The sequence below is a fragment of the Triticum aestivum genome, chromosome 3D, assembly GCF_018294505.1.
Source record: "Triticum aestivum cultivar Chinese Spring chromosome 3D, IWGSC CS RefSeq v2.1, whole genome shotgun sequence".
NCBI classification, from domain to species: domain Eukaryota; kingdom Viridiplantae; phylum Streptophyta; class Magnoliopsida; order Poales; family Poaceae; genus Triticum; species Triticum aestivum.
The window spans coordinates 500,555,721-500,568,006 of NC_057802.1; positions in this window are offsets into that span (position 1 = coordinate 500,555,721).

Here is a 12,286-nt window from a genome sequence, read left to right on the forward strand (position 1 = left end):
ATATTTCCTCCTCTTCGCAAGTCCACGGCGGGGAAAGGTCTAGATATCGGCATGGGCACTTCGCTTGTGGGGCAGCGGTGGCCGTGGTTGGTGCAGAAACGGGTTTGAGGCTGAAGCTTTGCTCGCGCTGGCCGGCCGGGCTACGTGGACACGGTGTTTCGTCGATCCTCGTGTGTGTGCGTGTGGGATTAAGCCGTTGGTCGCTGTCGTGGCGTGCTTATGGATGTTGATGGTGTTGAGTGGATGGAGTGGGAAGCAGAAGCTTCGCTTTGGTCGGCTTAATAATGGCTTGTCGCGCTGGCTGATGCCGGAGCGTGACACGTATGTGGGATCGTGGACACGGTGGAGCGCTGACCAGTGGGCAGGTGCCGCAGTACGGCCGCCGCCCTGTGTTTTAACTTTCTGATGAAAGTTCGTTGTCTGATACTCTTCGGTTGAGTTTACCTGAAGGCCATACAGGTTAAGATTTACTCAGGCTTCGATTGGATTCACGAAGGACACACTGCATTGTTGCGGCAAGTAGTCCCTCCCTTCATTATGATAAGACGTTTTAAATGTTTTAATATATGGGCTACATGAGGATTGAAACGAGTGAACAAACACACTAAGCGCGTATATATGCACCTGTTTTTTTAGTAGAACATTTTGCAGTAGTGAACAGATGGAGTACAACTTCCTGGCCTTTAGGTGAAGATGAGCAAGCTTGGCTCTTTCTCAAATATGACCGATACATCAAGATGATAAACCAAGTTCGGAACGGCACATATGTCTCGAAGCCGGAAGCGCCCGGGCGACAAAGTCAATCCTCCCATGGCAGAAGCAGACGTCCCAACCAAAAGAGCCCGGACGACGCTGGATGAGGATGATTAGTTAATGAGCCAAGAATCTTGCAGTTTGACAAATTCGTTTCGCGCGCGCGGACGGGACGGATTAATTCTTCCATCGCCATTATTATGTCTCTGTTAATGCCTAAGACTAATCGCGTGGACCACCGCTCAGTCGCTCTCGCTAGCTAATCAAGCTACCTCCGACACATTCAGGCGACCGAATAATTCTACAGCTTCCCCGGGACGGCGAAGAACCGCGTATGTGTATCGATGGTGGATTAGGTTAGGTGAAACGTGCCATCATGAATGAATTTGTTGATATCTTGTGCCTGAAATGCAATCCGTTGGTCGATGCACCGGACGGACCTCCGGCGAGCCGTTCGCGTTCATATCTATATCTAGGTGGCGCCTTGGCCACGCCCGTGCGGTTGGGAAGAGATATGTTCATCTCAATCAGGCTCGTGCCTCTTGTCAGGGAGACGTGTGCGCCGTCCGTGCCTCAACTTGTTCTCCGTACGGAACAATTTGCCCAGAATTGTCGCAAAACAATCATTGGAGCCTCTGACTGGACGTGGATCCTCTGACTTTGCAATCCCTGCCATACTCTGCCTTTGAGTCACTGACAGGTAAGCCCATACTCTGTGGGATCCATGTGTCAGTGACTCAAAGATAGACTAGGCCACGGCAGGGGATCCTCGTCAGGGTAAATCATGTAGCAGTAGTACCAGCTAGTGCTTGACAAGTTGTAAAGGGAGAGTGATGCAAAAGCTCAGGGGCGTACGTTCCGTTTCGGAGCCGTGCCTGCCGCTAGTGGCGCTGCCACGAACGGTCGACTCACTGCACACCGCATCGCACTAGCAAACCTCCCCGAAAGGCGCGGCGGCCACTAGCGAGCGAGCGAGCAAAGCAGCCGGTGCGAGCGACGGTTCAACGGGCGGCATCATGCGCCGGCGGACGCATGCCTCGTCCGTGCCGGCGCCGGCGGGGCCCCGAGGACCGTGCGGCTGCTTGGAGCGGGCGCTAGAGGCCCGTCGCAAGCGGACAAGTTTGACGGTGTTTACCACTAGCACTAGCACCGCGGAATAAAGCGGATCCACTAAACAATGCCCTCGCCGCCCTAATCTAATCTACTAATCTACTTTATTTTGTGGTTAATAATAATCAATGGTCGCCTGGGTGGACTATGCGTCCATGCTGACATTTCATTTCACATCTATGTGCACATCATCTGGACGAAAATTGATCTTGGTCCAAAGTTGTTCAAGGAAGACGGGCCGGGAGCGAAAAATATGCTGAGTCGAGTCATGTCTTTGCTTCTTCTTTTCTTTTCTTTTTTCTTCTCCGGCGGCAATATTAGTCCTTAACTCTTACCGGTAACGCCACTAGGGGCTTTGATTTTGGACTTCTGGAGGGCCGCTAGCGACCGCTGACGCTGAGCCCATGATTTGGAACCTTGGATTGAACACACGGATAGCGGCGTCCACACCTTGGACGGCTGCCACGCCGCACCGTCACTGCGGCATCGATCGTTACCAACTTACCATCGCGTATGAGCTCCACGTCTCGCTGTTCCGTGCAGCTAGCGCTCTGTCAAACGCCCTTTGCCACCGGCCATGTCGTGCTCGGCGTTGCCGTCGTGGACGCCGAGGCCGCCGGCACGGCATCTTCCACGGACCATGCGTGGAGCTCGGTGCGTCGTCCTGCGTGATCGATTGGCGTTTGCTCGAGATAGATCGCCATGGAATCGTCGATCCGATGCATCCATGACCTACCAGTGTGTCACCGATCGCTATAGGCCCAACCGTACTCGTCCGAGTCGAACCGCTGCTGCCCACGTGGAGTGGTCGCGTCCGCTGCTTATCTTGGGCATTTCCTAAACGGCGCTGACCTTCAGCGCCCGTTTATTCGATTCCAGCAAACGGGCGCACACTACAGTTCCGCGCTGGACCGGCCCATGTTACGTTTCCTTTGCTGTGAAAACCGCCCATGACTTGGAACCTTGGATTGAACACACGGATAGCGGCGTCCACACCTTGGACGGCTGCCACGCCGCACCGTCACTGCGGCATCGATCGTTACCAACTTACCATCGCGTATGAGCTCCACGTCTCGCTGTTCCGTGCAGCTAGCGCTCTGTCAAACGCCCTTTGCCACCGGCCATGTCGTGCTCGGCGTTGCCGTCGTGGACGCCGAGGCCGCCGGCACGGCATCTTCCACGGACCATGCGTGGAGCTCGGTGCGTCGTCCTGCGTGATCGATTGGCGTTTGCTCGAGATAGATCGCCATGGAATCGTCGATCCGATGCATCCATGACCTACCAGTGTGTCACCGATCGCTATAGGCCCAACCGTACTCGTCCGAGTCGAACCGCTGCTGCCCACGTGGAGTGGTCGCGTCCGCTGCTTATCTTGGGCATTTCCTAAACGGCGCTGACCTTCAGCGCCCGTTTATTCGATTCCAGCAAACGGGCGCACACTACAGTTCCGCGCTGGGCCGGCCCATGTTACGTTTCCTTTGCTGTGAAAACCGCCCATGACTTGGAACCTTGGATTGAACACACGGATAGCGGCGTCCACACCTTGGACGGCTGCCACGCCGCACCGTCACTGCGGCATCGATCGTTACCAACTTACCATCGCGTATGAGCTCCACGTCTCGCTGTTCCGTGCAGCTAGCGCTCTGTCAAACGCCCTTTTCCACCGGCCATGTCGTGCTCGGCGTTGCCGTCGTGGACGCCGAGGCCGCCGGCACGGCATCTTCCACGGACCATGCGTGGAGCTCGGTGCGTCGTCCTGCGTGATCGATTGGCGTTTGCTCGAGATAGATCGCCATGGAATCGTCGATCCGATGCATCCATGACCTACCAGTGTGTCACCGATCGCTATAGGCCCAACCGTACTCGTCCGAGTCGAACCGCTGCTGCCCACGTGGAGTGGTCGCGTCCGCTGCTTATCTTGGGCATTTCCTAAACGGCGCTGACCTTCAGCGCCCGTTTATTCGATTCCAGCAAACGGGCGCACACTACAGTTCCGCGCTGGGCCGGCCCATGTTACGTTTCCTTTGCTGTGAAAACCGCCCATGACTTGGAACCTTGGATTGAACACACGGATAGCGGCGTCCACACCTTGGACGGCTGCCACGCCGCACCGTCACTGCGGCATCGATCGTTACCAACTTACCATCGCGTATGAGCTCCACGTCTCGCTGTTCCGTGCAGCTAGCGCTCTGTCAAACGCCCTTTGCCACCGGCCATGTCGTGCTCGGCGTTGCCGTCGTGGACGCCGAGGCCGCCGGCACGGCATCTTCCACGGACCATGCGTGGAGCTCGGTGCGTCGTCCTGCGTGATCGATTGGCGTTTGCTCGAGATAGATCGCCATGGAATCGTCGATCCGATGCATCCATGACCTACCAGTGTGTCACCGATCGCTATAGGCCCAACCGTACTCGTCCTAGTCGAACCGCTGCTGCCCACATGGAGTGGTCGCGTCCGCTGCTTATCTTGGGCATTTCCTAAACGGCGCTGACCTTCAGCGCCCGTTTATTCGATTCCAGCAAACGGGCGCACACTACAGTTCCGCGCTGGGCCGGCCCATATTACGTTTCCTTTGCTGTGAAAACCGCCCATGACTTGGAACCTTGGATTGAACACACGGATAGCGGCGTCCACACCTTGGACGGCTGCCACGCTGCACCGTCACTGCGGCATCGATCGTTACCAACTTACCATCGCGTATGAGCTGCGCGGAACGCTCTGTCAAACGCCCTTTGCCACCGGCCATGTCGTGCTCGGCGTTGCCGTCGTGGACGCCGAGGCCGCCGGCACGGCATCTTCCACGGACCATGCGTGGAGCTCGGTGCGTCGTCCTGCGTGATCGATTGGCGTTTGCTCGAGATAGATCGCCATGGAATCGTCGATCCGATGCATCCATGACCTACCAGTGTGTCACCGATCGCTATAGGCCCAACCGTACTCGTCCGAGTCGAACCGCTGCTGCCCACGTGGAGTGGTCGCGTCCGCTGCTTATCTTGGGCATTTCCTAAACGGCGCTGACCTTCAGCGCCCGTTTATTCGATTCCAGCAAACGGGCGCACACTACAGTTCCGCGCTGGGCCGGCCCATGTTACGTTTCCTTTGCTGTGAAAACCGCCCATGACTTGGAACCTTGGATTGAACACACGGATAGCGGCGTCCACACCTTGGACGGCTGCCACGCTGCACCGTCACTGCGGCATCGATCGTTACCAACTTACCATCGCGTATGAGCTCCACGTCTCGCTGTTCCGTGCAGCTAGCGCTCTGTCAAACGCCCTTTGCCACCGGCCATGTCGTGCTCGGCGTTGCCGTCGTGGACGCCGAGGCCGCCGGCACGGCATCTTCCACGGACCATGCGTGGAGCTCGGTGGGTCGTCCTGCGTGATCGATTGGCGTTTGCTCGAGATAGATCGCCATGGAATCGTCGATCCGATGCATCCATGACCTACCAGTGTGTCACCGATCGCTATAGGCCCAACCGTACTCGTCCGAGTCGAACCGCTGCTGCCCACGTGGAGTGGTCGCGTCCGCTGCTTATCTTGGGCATTTCCTAAACGGCGCTGACCTTCAGCGCCCGTTTATTCGATTCCAGCAAACGGGCGCACACTACAGTTCCGCGCTGGGCCGGCCCATGTTACGTTTCCTTTGCTGTGAAAACCGCCCATGACTTGGAACCTTGGATTGAACACACGGATAGCGGCGTCCACACCTTGGACGGCTGCCACGCCGCACCGTCACTGCGGCATCGATCGTTACCAACTTACCATCGCGTATGAGCTCCACGTCTCGCTGTTCCGTGCAGCTAGCGCTCTGTCAAACGCCCTTTGCCACCGGCCATGTCGTGCTCGGCGTTGCCGTCGTGGACGCCGAGGCCGCCGGCACGGCATCTTCCACGGACCATGCGTGGAGCTCGGTGCGTCGTCCTGCGTGATCGATTGGCGTTTGCTCGAGATAGATCGCCATGGAATCGTCGATCCGATGCATCCATGACCTACCAGTGTGTCACCGATCGCTATAGGCCCAACCGTACTCGTCCGAGTCGAACCGCTGCTGCCCACGTGGAGTGGTCGCGTCCGCTGCTTATCTTGGGCATTTCCTAAACGGCGCTGACCTTCAGCGCCCGTTTATTCGATTCCAGCAAACGGGCGCACACTACAGTTCCGCGCTGGACCGGCCCATGTTACGTTTCCTTTGCTGTGAAAACCGCCCATGACTTGGAACCTTGGATTGAACACACGGATAGCGGCGTCCACACCTTGGACGGCTGCCACGCCGCACCGTCACTGCGGCATCGATCGTTACCAACTTACCATCGCGTATGAGCTCCACGTCTCGCTGTTCCGTGCAGCTAGCGCTCTGTCAAACGCCCTTTGCCACCGGCCATGTCGTGCTCGGCGTTGCCGTCGTGGACGCCGAGGCCGCCGGCACGGCATCTTCCACGGACCATGCGTGGAGCTCGGTGCGTCGTCCTGCGTGATCGATTGGCGTTTGCTCGAGATAGATCGCCATGGAATCGTCGATCCGATGCATCCATGACCTACCAGTGTGTCACCGATCGCTATAGGCCCAACCGTACTCGTCCGAGTCGAACCGCTGCTGCCCACGTGGAGTGGTCGCGTCCGCTGCTTATCTTGGGCATTTCCTAAACGGCGCTGACCTTCAGCGCCCGTTTATTCGATTCCAGCAAACGGGCGCACACTACAGTTCCGCGCTGGGCCGGCCCATGTTACGTTTCCTTTGCTGTGAAAACCGCCCATGACTTGGAACCTTGGATTGAACACACGGATAGCGGCGTCCACACCTTGGACGGCTGCCACGCTGCACCGTCACTGCGGCATCGATCGTTACCAACTTACCATCGCGTATGAGCTCCACGTCTCGCTGTTCCGTGCAGCTAGTGCTCTGTCAAACGCCCTTTGCCACCGGCCATGTCGTGCTCGGCGTTGCCGTCGTGGACGCCGAGGCCGCCGGCACGGCATCTTCCACGGACCATGCGTGGAGCTCGGTGCGTCGTCCTGCGTGATCGATTGGCGTTTGCTCGAGATAGATCGCCATGGAATCGTCGATCCGATGCATCCATGACCTACCAGTGTGTCACCGATCGCTATAGGCCCAACCGTACTCGTCCGAGTCGAACCGCTGCTGCCCACATGGAGTGGTCGCGTCCGCTGCTTATCTTGGGCATTTCCTAAACGGCGCTGACCTTCAGCGCCCGTTTATTCGATTCCAGCAAACGGGCGCACACTACAGTTCCGCGCTGGGCCGGCCCATGTTACGTTTCCTTTGCTGTGAAAACCGCCCATGACTTGGAACCTTGGATTGAACACACGGATAGCGGCGTCCACACCTTGGACGGCTGCCACGCTGCACCGTCACTGCGGCATCGATCGTTACCAACTTACCATCGCGTATGAGCTCCACGTCTCGCTGTTCCGTGCAGCTAGCGCTCTGTCAAACGCCCTTTGCCACCGGCCATGTCGTGCTCGGCGTTGCCGTCGTGGACGCCGAGGCCGCCGGCACGGCATCTTCCACGGACCATGCGTGGAGCTCGGTGCGTCGTCCTGCGTGATCGATTGGCGTTTGCTCGAGATAGATCGCCATGGAATCGTCGATCCGATGCATCCATGACCTACCAGTGTGTCACCGATCGCTATAGGCCCAACCGTACTCGTCCGAGTCGAACCGCTGCTGCCCACGTGGAGTGGTCGCGTCCGCTGCTTATCTTGGGCATTTCCTAAACGGCGCTGACCTTCAGCGCCCGTTTATTCGATTCCAGCAAACGGGCGCACACTACAGTTCCGCGCTGGGCCGGCCCATGTTACGTTTCCTTTGCTGTGAAAACCGCCCATGACTTGGAACCTTGGATTGAACACACGGATAGCGGCGTCCACACCTTGGACGGCTGCCACGCTGCACCGTCACTGCGGCATCGATCGTTACCAACTTACCATCGCGTATGAGCTCCACGTCTCGCTGTTCCGTGCAGCTAGCGCTCTGTCAAACGCCCTTTGCCACCGGCCATGTCGTGCTCGGCGTTGCCGTCGTGGACGCCGAGGCCGCCGGCACGGCATCTTCCACGGACCATGCGTGGAGCTCGGTGGGTCGTCCTGCGTGATCGATTGGCGTTTGCTCGAGATAGATCGCCATGGAATCGTCGATCCGATGCATCCATGACCTACCAGTGTGTCACCGATCGCTATAGGCCCAACCGTACTCGTCCGAGTCGAACCGCTGCTGCCCACGTGGAGTGGTCGCGTCCGCTGCTTATCTTGGGCATTTCCTAAACGGCGCTGACCTTCAGCGCCCGTTTATTCGATTCCAGCAAACGGGCGCACACTACAGTTCCGCGCTGGGCCGGCCCATGTTACGTTTCCTTTGCTGTGAAAACCGCCCATGACTTGGAACCTTGGATTGAACACACGGATAGCGGCGTCCACACCTTGGACGGCTGCCACGCCGCACCGTCACTGCGGCATCGATCGTTACCAACTTACCATCGCGTATGAGCTCCACGTCTCGCTGTTCCGTGCAGCTAGCGCTCTGTCAAACGCCCTTTGCCACCGGCCATGTCGTGCTCGGCGTTGCCGTCGTGGACGCCGAGGCCGCCGGCACGGCATCTTCCACGGACCATGCGTGGAGCTCGGTGCGTCGTCCTGCGTGATCGATTGGCGTTTGCTCGAGATAGATCGCCATGGAATCGTCGATCCGATGCATCCATGACCTACCAGTGTGTCACCGATCGCTATAGGCCCAACCGTACTCGTCCGAGTCGAACCGCTGCTGCCCACATGGAGTGGTCGCGTCCGCTGCTTATCTTGGGCATTTCCTAAACGGCGCCTTCAGCGCCCGTTTATTCGATTCCAGCAAACGGGCGCACACTACAGTTCCGCGCTGGGCCGGCCCATATTACGTTTCCTTTTCTGTAAAAACTCCCAAAAACAGAGCGAGCTGGTGGGGGTCGAACTCGGCACCTGTTTCTTCTTTGAGATCAAACCAGCGCAGTAACCAACTGACCATGATTCCCCTTGGTGCTAATTGTCTTCCTTTACTTTTCTTTAACTAAACTGTGTTGTGTTTTTACCATATTTTATTTGTTTTGGCCGGGATTCTTATGTCTTTTTTCCTTTTCTTTTTCTGTTAAGTTTTCAAAATTCATGAACTTTTTTCATGGATGAACTTGTTCAAAATTGATGAAGTTTTTTCAACTGTACAAACCTTTTTTTTCAAAATAATGAACGTTTTCAAATTGGATGAACTTTTTTCAATTTCGATGAACTTTTTTCGGATTTAATGAACTTTTTTCCTAATAAGATGAACTGTTTTTAAAAAAGCGTGACCTTTTTTCAAAGGTGATGAACCTTTTTCAAAATCGGTGAACTTTTTTCAAAATTGATGAACCTTTTTTAAAATTTGATGAACTTTTTTTTAAATCCGTGAACTTTTTTCTCAATTTTTGTGAACTATTTCTGAAAATTGATGAACTTTTTTTCAATCCGTGAACTTTTTTCTCATTTTTGTGAACTATTTCTGAAAATTGATGAACTTTTTTCAAATCCTATGAACTTTTTCTCAAAACCGTGAACTTTTTTTCGAAATTGATTAACTTTTTTTCAAAATCATTTTTTTTGCAATTCACGAACTTTCTTTCGAAATGTTTTCAAATAGTTGAAAAATCAAACGCTACAGTGAATGGTAGATGTGTACTACTCCCTCCGTCCCATAATATAAGAATGTTTTTGACACTACACTAGTAGACGGAGGGAGTAATAAATTGCGCCTCTATTAATGTCCTTAAACAATTCTCCCTGTAGTTGGTCACTAGCACGTACCTAGGTCAGGTGGTTTGCCTTTTGTGAATGTGTTTGTGAGGGCATCATGTTCGATCCACGAGGAGACCTTTTTTGCCGATTTTTTCGCGATCTATTGAAATTGGTTGGGCCGGCCCAGTACCATCGCCTGCGGGCGCCAGTAAGCGGAACTGGCGCGGACCTCTCCTTATCTTGATGATCGTCCCGTTGCATTGCACGCCACCATACACGAGAGTTCCTATACGCAGCCCGTGTGCGTCTGATCGACGCAGCTTCGCTGAAGCGACGCGCCAACGGGCCGGCCCAATTATCACGCGTCGAGCAAAAAATCGTAAAAGAAGCGCACGCTTGAGATCAAACTCCCGACCTCATTCTGCATTCCTACGAGCCTACCAGCCGAGCTAGCAACCCACAACGGTATAAATGCAGCGCCAGCCTTAACGTATAAAAGATAGCTGCAAATAATGTTTTTTATAAAATAAATATTTTTAGTATCATGTTGAACAAATTTTAAAATACAGTAGATTTTTTATAAAAACACTGAACAATTCAAAACCACAAACGAACTATTTGTATTATACATAGAATTTTTTTTCATATACGATGAACACATTTTAAATACACAATGAACATTTTTTCATAGCGTTGAACAATTTCATAGTATACGATGAACATTTTTGTATTACACCATGAACATTTTTATAATGCAAGGTGAACTATTTCGTAAAATACAATGAACATTTTCCACGATGAAGATTTCTGTAATACATGATGAACTTTTTATATAATACGCAATAAAGAGAAAAAACAGAAAGAGAAAATAAAAAAAGGAAACTTAAAAGAAAAAAGGAACCAAAACATAAAATTAAAAAACCGAAACAAAACAACTGAAAACCAGACAAAACAGTGAAAAAACTGGAAGAAAAAACCATAGAAGAAAAACAAAGAAAAAACGCAAGGAACAGATAAGGAAGCAGCAACGAACGAATCAAAAGGCAAAGGCAAATCCCGTACATGGGCTGGCCCACTAGAGGCTCCCCTCAGCGGAAGGACGACATTCTGACGCTAACGAGCGTCAAATAGGGTTTGCCACCGTACACGGCCGATCGACAGGCGGGCGTGGGAAGATTTGTGCGCGAATGTTGCGCGACGTGTTGGAGTTCTTTTGCTTCGCCGCTGGATAGGCTGGTGAGCCCTCGGCCCATGTAAGCTAGTACAAGAGATAATAACAACGCCAGCCCGCGACAGAGCGAGAGCTGCTATATCCCCATATTTGCCAACAGTAGCTCGTCTCGTCGCGGGCACACATGTCCTCCTATGGTTTCTCTCGGAGCGATTTTGGAAATTTTGTAAGGACCAGTTCAGACCGGTTTGTAGAAGCTTATGTATGTTTTTTTTTCATTTTTCTGTGTACTTTCTGTTTCGTTTTTTTTTCTTTTTATTCCTTTAATTTTTGTGTATTCTCTTCATTTTTTAAATACATGCGGACCTCTTCAAATACACTCTGAACATTTTTCATGTACTGGTTGGTAATTTTTAGATGCAAGTTGGACATTTTTTTAAATTCACATCAAATAATTTTCAAAAATACACGGTAAACATTTAAACAAATGTCACGAATATTTTTTTAATAATTCAATACATTTTTCTAAAATTACACAGATATTTCTAAATTGTATATTTTAAATAAATTCCACGAACAGAATTTTGAATACTACGAAATATTTTCTAGAAATTACTTGAACATTTAATATATTTTATGTACGATATTTCTTAAAAACTATGACAATTTTAAAATATATATTTATATTTTTTTCGAAATAAAAACTAATTGAAAACGGAGAAAATAAATAAATTAAAAGAATGACTCATATGGGCGTAACAAACTAAGAAAATTCGTACTTGGCCAGCCCAATTACAGCTCTCTTTAGGCAACACTCTGATCCGTCTCACTATAAGCAGTACATATACGCTCCCCAATGACAGACTAGGATTCGAGAGACGACTTTTTGGATAGCAAAAGCTATATATCCGAGATCACTAATTAAGGGATAAACCCATTACGAAGGTCACTCCACCATTTTTTTGGTGTTCACAACTGGCACATTATATGTGTTCCAATTATCGCAAGCTGGGAGTTTTTTTTTTTTGTAGATTTTGTTTTCAAAACAAATTATCTTTTGAACCGTGCGTTCAAATTCCAAACTGTTTTCCGATTTCTCACGTCGAAATCTTCAAAAATAGATATCATGCTAATGGGTTCAACTTGTTCTTTTAACATAAAAACAAATATCACAATAATAAAAGAAATAAAAAATAGAAATGGAAAATGAAAATAAAAAACCAAAATTGAGAGAATAGTTCCAAAACCGGAAAAAAAAACCAAAAAAAGCCAGAAGCATTTGTATTTTCACATTTTTAAAAGCATGGTTGTGCTTTTCACTTTTCGGAAAGTACAATTGTGCTTCTCACTGGAAGCACGGACTTTGCGTTTCCATTTTCGAAAAAGCACAGTTGTGTTTTTTGTGGAAGCACAACTGTGTTTTTCCTGGAAGCATAGGTTATGCTTCTCTTCTCGTGAAAGTAAAGTTGTGTTCTTTTCTTTTTCGGGAAAAGC